This window comes from Penaeus chinensis, chromosome 33 (genome assembly GCF_019202785.1).
Source record: "Penaeus chinensis breed Huanghai No. 1 chromosome 33, ASM1920278v2, whole genome shotgun sequence".
Taxonomy (NCBI): domain Eukaryota; kingdom Metazoa; phylum Arthropoda; class Malacostraca; order Decapoda; family Penaeidae; genus Penaeus; species Penaeus chinensis.
The window spans coordinates 12800878-12810877 of record NC_061851.1 but is presented as its reverse complement, the minus strand read 5'-3'; the positions used below and the strand labels follow the sequence as shown (position 1 = coordinate 12810877).

The following is a 10000-nucleotide window of genomic DNA, read 5'->3' as shown; positions in this document are numbered from 1 at the left end:
ACACTGATACTATCAATAATAGTTTTCTCACTGATTGCGCAATAATAATCACTATGTTGAGGAATAAAAATATGATTATTATAATGGTAACAACGATGATAATAATGATGGGAAACTAACATTAATATTAATACTGATGGGAATAACAAAAAGGGTCGTATGAGTTGTAATACTTATAATCAAAATAATTAATGTGACGGCAATGGGGACAATAGTACACCATAGTAACAAAAGCATTAAAAAAATGTTGCTGTATCAAATATGACCTTTAATGAAGGTAGAATACTAATAATGTACAATAATAAACAGGAACATTATAATGATATTGATATTTGACAGTTGGAAAGAATATGACAGTGCTAACAGTATCCATTATGATAATGATAATATTGTTCGCTATTGCAATAATGACATTAATAAACAGTCCAAACAAGAAATAGCAAACTACCATAAGCATATATTGAGAGGAACTGTTATTTCCTCGAAAACTTCTGTTCGTACAATTATTTGCAACTCAATAGCTGCAATTTATGCAGGTCCCATAACTATAGTCTTTTATAACATTGCATTGCATTTTCAGCATACTAGATGAGAATAGGTCTATATCTATGCTCACCAACTGAACAAAAGTGAAAATAAACTAGAATGGAAAATCGTTGTGATCGTTAGTGAAATGTGATATACATAAAAGAAGAGGAAGTGAGAGATAAAGAGAAAAGAAGAAAGAGAGAAAAAATTGATAATCTATATGCATGTAAAAATATGATGACGCTATTTCTCAGAATTGAAAACTGCGTCGTGGAAAATTACACGAGCTGACCAGAGCATTCAGACAGTGCCGCCGTCCGAATCCTCAGCCGAGGTGAATAGCCAGACGACTAGATGGATAGGCAGGAGACCCCAGCTGCCTCCAGTGGGTCCAAAGGTGAGTGAGACGAATAATACGAGTAATGTGGTGTCGCTGCGAATGAAGAGGGCGTCCCATCTCTGGACAGTTGTGGAGTGGAAGGGGATGAAGACGGAGTCGCGCTTCGTTATTTGTTGGTTTGAAGAGGATCTCCACACCTCCATTTTTTCAGATTTTGTTTTTCCTTTTTTTCTTTCTTTTGTTTTCTTTTCTTTGAATGATGAATAAAATTGCTGACGACTCTCTCACTTAATAACACGAAGAGGATCCACTATAGCTTTTGAAAACTCGAAGTAAAATAGGAAACATCTCTTAAAATATGGAGCCAAACGTCTCTACTTTCGACCAAAGGCCTGGAGGGACCCTTGCATAGGCCTACTTGACCCTCGTAATGAGAAGGTTGGAGGCTTACTCGTACACTCTAGAGACTCCACAAGATCCCAGTATATGATGGAGTTGTTTTCGCCCAAGATTGAAAAAAGTAATTTTACTCTGCCTCTACTTAGCTATATTTCTTTTCTTTAAATGAAGTATTTAACACATTTTCCATCATCATCGTTTTTTTAAGTAGCGTAATAAATATATAAAAGTGACGTACACAATCCAAAGTCAACGATATGTCTGTACTGATTCCACTGTCTAATATATATCCACTTGATGTTGTGACTTCATAGTTCTCGTTGCCGCAAGAACCAGCGGGTTGAGTTAACTGTTGCAGGCGTGTCAGGTGCAACGGGATGTAACAATATAGCATGATCAATAAATCGTTTTACTAATGGGAACAATAGCACGTCGCCTGTCCTTTCAGACTGAAGACTCTTCAACCTCTTGTACCCTTTAGATGTTCGTGCTTTACGAAATACCTTCGACTTAAAAAAAAGGAAAAATTAACGCTCGAGTACTTTTTTTGATCTCCGTGAAAAAAAAGAGAAACAGAGAGGAAAATAAACAAACAAGCGGGGAATTAAACTAGATATTATAAGCGGAAGGGAGTTTACGTCTCGTAAGTACTTAAGAAGAGTAACGTAAGGCACGGGCAAGATACGAAGTTTGAACACGCTCGAGTCAAGGGAAAGCGGGCACTCGACGCAAGTACAGTACTTTGAACTTTGCGTGTCGGTTTGTCATGAGTTGGCTGGTAGACCGGGTGCCATTAAAAAATACATATATGTATATTTTACGAGCTACTGCATGACCTCTCACTTTCACCGGCTGATTTTACATTCTTGAGAAATTAAACGCAATGTTAGGTGTTTTGAAAGATGATATGGATATACGGATAGGATAAGCAGACAAAGAGACAGATGGAGAAACAGACTATTAAGCATCTTATGCAGACTGGATAAAGAGACAGAGTTGATATTTGTGTTTATTTTTCCCAATGCACAGTACTATAGAAATGAGTAAATTCCAATTTTTGTTTTTTTTTACCTCCTCCTATACCTTTAAAAGATGCTGGTCCTGGAAATACAGGAAAGTTGAATAAGCAGATAAAGAGACAAATCATATACACAGACAGACGAATACACCGATTTAATCCATACTGTAGATACGCTTCGTATTTTTCTAGATTTACATAAAACGTATCACATCTTTCGAGACTCTCCTGTCCGTTTTCTCATGCTAAAGCAGATCACGTCTCTCTCTGATGTTGGATGCGTTTGGTGCACGAAGAAATATTTATAGGTGATTTCAACATGGTATTTCTTCTCCGTAATTCTTTGGGAGAAAGAAAATGCTGATGGCTGCTTTCGTTGTCCGCTTCAACAGTTCTTGCCGGAGGAGGCGGTTGGGAAGGAGGGGGAAGGAGGGCGAGAGGGAGAGGGAGGCTTTCACGCTGCGGGAAAAAGTAACACTTAAAAGTTTTCCCCAGAAAGTTTTTCTCCATTTTGTATACGCAAGATGGCCCGCTTTCTGCACCTCTTGTGAGAAGCCACGCAAGCTGGCGGCTAAACTAGTATAGGGAAATTTTGAAATGTAATAAAGTGGAACGCTGATACATCCTCGCAAGTAATGATATTTTTTTGTATATGTTGATAAATATATATAAACTCATACATATGTAGACACGCACGGACACACACACACAAACTAACTCTCTCTCTCTCTCTCTCTCTCTCTCTCTCGCTCTCTCTCTCTCTCTCTCTCTCTCTCTCTCTCTCTCTCTCTCTCACACACACACACACGCACACATTACTCTTGCTAATATCAAAACGAAAAACACCACCATCAAGGCTTTAAGTGGTATATGATTAGTCGTTAAGAACTATCATGTTGGTAACAAGTTTTATCATTAACTCCTTTAAGTTGGAAAATCCACGTGCTTCCATGCTTCCTGATTTTGACACAATATCTGGAAGGATATCGCCTTTCTTATCGCTAATATCACCAAGTGAAAAAGATATTCTTCATTCATATTAGCTTCCAAAGTTTTATAATGAAGCTACACGCCATTTTGTGGCTGATGTTCTCCCTTGCTACCTTTTTGTAACTCTCACTCATATCAATCGAGAATATGATTTGAATGCTAGGCAATAGGCTCTTATTTACCATAGGAAAAAATAACTAAACGTGAGAATGCTTCAAATATATAGATGGAAAATTTAAAGTTGATTTTCCCTATTGTGGCGGACCACAAATAAGCATATTTTTATAGTGCAAAAAAAAAAAAAGATAAAGAATATACTATTTGAATAATTATTTTCCATGTAACCTTTTGAACAGTGCTTGGTTCACAAACATACATATTTATTTATGTGTATATGTATATGTCTGAGAACGGTCTACATATCGAGGGACTTACCCAGAGTTTTCCACCTTCAGTTTCTGTGATCTCTTATTTTATTGCAATATATATTTTTTTTAGTATACCGTGTAGTGCATTCTTAGAAAAAAATATATGTATTTGATTAGATCTGTCATATTTATTACTATCAATTTTATATAACGATTTTGTGTTAGATTTCTAAAATCCATATCTCATAGGTTAAAGAGCTATTTTGTCACCATCATATACATATATTTAATAATACAAGGTGTGTTTTCAGTTAAATTTGTTCATATTTTTCCATACAGTGAACCTTTTCATTAACAATAGGGTTGCCTCTGGCGTGTTTTGCCATTTGATGTTAGTGTGCTTCCGAGATATTGGACGGCGGTGACTTGTTCCGGGTCTGTGTGATATTTTTTGACGTCCTGCATCCCGTACGTCTTCTCTGCCTTTGATCTTAGCATTTCTTTTATCCGCACTGCTTCCCATGCCGCCGGTTGCTGTGGTCGTCGAGTTTTTTTTTTTCCTGAGGGTTTTAAGGACACTTACGTAGCAAACCGAGGTTTATGATCTGTTTTGTCCTGGATCATAGGCTTCGTAAGTGTCAATCGTAGTTATGGGGAGCAAAAGCTAAATCGTTTCTGAAACAAAACAGAATCCTGACAATGCGTGTGTGTGAGAAAGGGGGTTTATACACACATAGTAGTAAATAAGAAAGAACATCCTAGTGAACAATTCGCCAAGTGCCCAACCAGGAGCGCTGTATCGACTGCATCTGAAGGTCTGGCGAGCGTCTCCCCTTCAAAGCGCTCCCGTCGGCTTCCAGATGATATCTATGGCTCTCACGTGCATCGCTGCCGGACTTCCGCAACGGACATCTCCCTCACTATTTACGTAGTGAGATGAGTGAATGATATGATTTTTTTTATATAAATATATATATATATATATATATATATATATATATAGTGTGTGTGTGTATTTGTTTAAATAAATGCATTGTATACACACGCACGTGTGGACGTTTATGAATAGCGATGATGAAAAATGGAAAAAAATGATGGATACAGTCAGGCTGTACTTTCCTGCTGAAATCTATTACGGTGTGTTCACAAACAGCCTATGACGCATTGAAGTTAAAGCTTTAGTTCCAATCACAGTATGTGGAATATGCAACAGCCAATAACATTTTTAAATTTAATGCAAAATTCCTCAATTTTGAAAGTATACAATGAAATAAAATTAATTTCAAAAGAAAAAAAAATAACTCAAAATATTTCAAAATAAATTACAGAAGAACATGATCATCTGGTCCACAAATGACGATGCAAGAACTGACATGTTTTCCCTTAAATCTAAGAGAAACAAAACAGAAACAAAATAATTTTCATGCCGCAAAGACAACAACACATGAAGGAAAAATTAGCCAACAGAAATTAAAAGATATGCAACGAGAAAATCAGAGGCTAAAACAACCTCCTTTGCAGCGGATTTCCTGCATGGAAGCATGGGCATAATACGGCGAACTACGGGGTGACGAAAGCCAGATGTGAGCTGGAAATAAAACGCGGAAAAATTCAGCTTTATCAAAGACAAACTGGATACATATGTCTGTATCATGTACAGAATATATATATATATATATATATATATATATATATATATATATACGTAGATATATACATACACATATATACACGTATATATATATATATATATGTTTGTGTGTATACATGTATGTATGTATGTATGTATGTATCTATGTATATATCTATTTATCTATATGTATATGTATGATAAATATATATATATGTATATATACATATATATATATATATATATATATATATATATATATATATACATACTTACATATATGTGTATCAGTGCACACACTCTCATGCATTTGTTAAAGACATGTGTTAAAACCGGATTTGCTGTGTTTTATTTCCAAAGCAGGCTGGCTTTCGTCACCCGTTTGTGACTATGTGCGAATATACATATATGTGTGCGAGGGTCTGTGTACTGTATATTTTGTATGTATACTTATATATGTGTATTTATATATCTATATGTATGTATGTATGTATGTATGCATATGTGTGTGTGTGTGTGTGTGTGTGTGTGTGTGTGTGTGTGTGTGTGTGTGTGTGTGTTTGTGTTTGTGTTTGTGTTTGTGCTCGTGTGCGTGTGTGTGTGTGTGTGTGTGTGTGTGTGTGTGTGTGTGTGTGTGTGTGTGTGTGTGTGTGTTTGTGCTCGTGTGCGTGTGCGTGTGTGTGTGTGTGTGTGTGTGTGTGTGTGTGTGTGTGTGGGTGTGTTTTTTTGCACAAACACACACACAAACATATATATATATATATATATATGTGTGTGTGTGTGTGTGTGTGTGTATGTATATGTATAAAGCGTATGCGTATATATATAATATATATGATATCTGATTTATATATATATATATATATATATATATATGAATGTATTATATATACATATATATCTATGTATATGCACAAAAATGTATGTGTGAGGGTACGTGTGTGTGTGTGTGTGTATGTGTGTGTGTGTGTGTGTGTGTGTGTGTGTGTGTGTGTGTGTGTGTGTGTGTGTGTGTGTAGTATAGTATATATAAATATGTATATATATATAGAGAGAGAGACAGAGAGGGAGAGGGAGAGGGAGAGGGAGAGGGAGAGGGAGAGGGAGAGGGAGAGGGAGGGGGAGGGGGAGGGGGCGGGGGAGAAGGAGAGGGAGGGGGAGGGGGAGAGGGAGAGGGAGAGGGAGAGGGAGAGGGAGAGGGAGAGGGGAAGGGAGAGGGAGAGAGAGAGAGAGAGAGAGAGAGAGAGAGAGAGAGAGAGAGAGAGAGAGAGAGAGAGAGAGAGAGAGAGACTAATCTAAATTAATCACGTGTTTCGAATCACCCAAGCCCCGAGTATCTGGCCTGGGAAGCACCTCGAGTGTACATCTGGTTAAAGAGAACGAAGTCAGTAATACCAAAGGTCAAAGCATATGCCTTATGGAACATAAATATTCCAGTAAGAGACAAGCGTTGCTCATCTTGTCAGTTTGGGCGCACGATATTTATCTTCGCATTTTCAAAGAACCAATACAGAACGTCTACACTCCCTCCATTTGATAGAAATAAATAAATGGATAAATTAATGAAAAATTAAAATCTCAGCACAGATTCACATGAATGTTTACCCTGGAATGTCTCTAAATATTTGACAACCAGGATCTAGAGAGGCCGTTCAATAAAGCATTCTTGTTCAGCAATAATATTTCTCCTAACAACGGAAGATTGCAAATTGACACGTATGTTCACATTTCAAAAGGCCGCCACGCAGTGTTTGTGAATAATTTGTTCGTTCCGAAATGCATATATCCGCTTAGGGTCTAATATGTTGAACGTGAATACTGTAACAGGTCAAAGGATGGTTGAGAACACGACATCGGAGACTGCCGGTGCACGTAGATAATTCAAAACAACTGGGAGAAGACCTGGGAGGGGCATCGAGAGCGAGGAAAGGTGTGCTGGGGCTGTGTTCGGGGTTCTGTCTTGCCTGAAGGGGTGAATATTTCCATGTTGGAGGCGCGAGCGGGCTGGGCACCTGTCCCTCTGATATCTCCGTCTGAAATGCGAGAGGTCCTGAACATCAGCCCTCTGTTCTCTCATTCGTGTGATATGAGGGTTGGATCGAATCATTTGTCTTTCGATATATTCCTCTTCTGAACACCTGTGCCGTTGTCCCTCCTCTGTCCGAGATGACACCTGTCCCTTCCGGTGAATATTCAAAAGAATCGAATGAAAAAAAAGTTTGCGGTTGATACGGAAGATTTGACAGTAATACTTCATTAATGATATTATCAAGGATGTTACCATTATATTATTATTATCAACAGCTGTGTTATCGCAATCGACGTTGTAGGCCTTTTTCATCATTAACGCCATTATCAGTATCGTTATCAGCAATATAGTACAACAGTCAGATATGAGGCATTAGCATTTTTCATCTGCTATTTCTACACTAAAAGTGAGAAACGACATGGGAAGGAGATACAGGAGAAAAACTCAAGCGGAAAATGGGAAAATGGCAACCATGATCTATTGCACTGTTTATAATCCTGCAAACATTAAATTTAAAGCATACACCAACGCTGTAACTTAAACCGAAATTAATTTCTTTAAACTATGATATATTTTGGTAGTAACGGCAACTACCACGCCACATCTATCTTCACTTAAACATGCACACATATGTAATGATACAGACATGCGGACCGCGGCCTCCATACACCTACTGAAACCCACACACCGGAACCCACGCTCACCGCCTCCTGTTCAACACACAAAACATGCGTGTGCTCACTCCTGTATCCAACTCACGCACATACATTTATCCACATACACTCAGAATCACACACAAATATGTCCACCTACACACACATAAACACTTCATATATAGGCTCAGACCTTCATGCATATGGAAAGGCATCTATATGCAAAGTAAATATATATACCGACCAGTAATTATAAGTATATGTCGTAAAACTGCTCTGATTAACATCGTCAAATGGTTTAATTTCATAAGCCTAAGTATTTATTAGTGATGTTGGGTTCGCGTGCCTTATCTTATTATTAGAGACAGAGTTGGGAAAAGGAGGGGCATCGCGAAGCAGGAATAGAACAGGTCGTAGCCATGATAGCAGAGCGAAGAACACCGTTGAAAATACATGTCTGTTTATCATTAAAACATAATGATTCACAATCTAACCCTATTCTATTCTACATTTAATTGCACACTGATCTATAATTCACACGCAGGTTATCCTATATGTAAACATTTCCCAGCACATTACTGTGTGCATTTAGCTTGTATACCATATACCACATACTTGTATATATATATATATATATATATATATATATATATATATATGTGTGTGTGTGTGTGTGTGTGTGTGTGTGTGTGTGTGTGCGTGTGTGTGTGTGTGTGTGTGTGTGTGTGTGTGTGTGTGTGTGTACGTATATGCATATATATATGTAAATGTATATATGTATATATATACATACATATATATATGTATGTATATAGATGTGTTTGTATATATATATATATATATATATATATATATGTACTTACATATATATATGTGTGTGTGTGTGTGTGTGTGTGTGTGTGTGTGTGTGTGTGTGTGTGTGTGTGTGTGTGTGTGTGTGTGTGTGTGTATGTTTGTGTATGTGTGTGTGTGTGCGTGTGTCCGTGTGTGCGTGTGTGCGTGTGTGTACGCGTGTGTGCGCGTGTGTGTGCGCGCGCGCGCGTGTGTGTCTATGTGTGTGTATGTAGTATTTAGACGAGGGAGATTTAGGGAGTTCATAGGGAGGTTGGAGAAGGTTGGGGGAGAGAAAGGAAGCGTCAAAACACCAAAAAGTATGTGTCTGTGTGCGTGTATACGTGCATTTGTGTGTTTGTGTGTTATGCTTTTGTGTTTGAGAACTGTACTGGAAATCTCGCTTCGTGTTTAAAATTATTAAACAGGTTCCTAGCCTGGCTGAAGTGATATTCTTTGCCGATGAAGATCTTCACAATGGTGACCTTGTGACCACTAAAAGGAATTCCCTGGCCATTTGGCTGTGCCCTTGCTGAGTCACTTAGCTAGGTAGCGTCACTACCGGTATGGTCCACCAATACACGCACACAGAACAGATTTACATATGTACATGCGCGTACACGATCGAACACACACACACACACACACACACACACACACACACACACACACACACACACACACACACACACACACACGCACACGCACACGCACACGCACACGCACACGCACACACACACACACACACACACAAATTGTCCTCCTTCTCATACTTCATCCCAACAATAACTACGGCGGCCGTACTTGATATACCCCTCTGATCTTCCAGCCTCAAGACCTGAAATGTGTGAAGTCCCGGAGTTTAGGCTGAAGAGCAAGGGTAGAGTGGAGGGAAGATGTGAGAGGCTGAAGAGAGGGAGTAACAGGACCGAGAAAACCGGAGAGGCTGGGGGAAGTTCGAGGAGGTTTACGGGAGGTTGGGAAAGTTTAGGGGAATTTGGGGTGGTTGGGAGAGAGATCGGAGGAGGTTTAAGAGAATTAGGGGGAAGTTAGGGGGGTTGGGGGGTGGTTGCAAGAGATAGGGGGAGGTTCAAGGGAAACTGGGGGAGGGGAGAATGGGAGTTGAAGGGGTAAGGACTGGGATAGGAAAAGGGGAACCGAGGATGCAGATAGGAAGGTGCAAACGGATAGAATAAAAGGGGAGAAATGGGATT

General features: G+C 38.8%; 1 long non-coding RNA gene across 1 annotated transcript in view; it reads left to right on the top strand.

Annotated features, from left to right (window-relative positions):
* Positions 1-10000, top strand: part of LOC125043178 — a 151188-nt gene that overhangs the window by 6698 nt on the left and 134490 nt on the right. The window contains exon 2 of the long non-coding RNA XR_007116398.1: positions 581-925. This is a non-coding gene — a long non-coding RNA (uncharacterized LOC125043178). The remainder of the gene's footprint in view (positions 1-580; positions 926-10000) is intronic.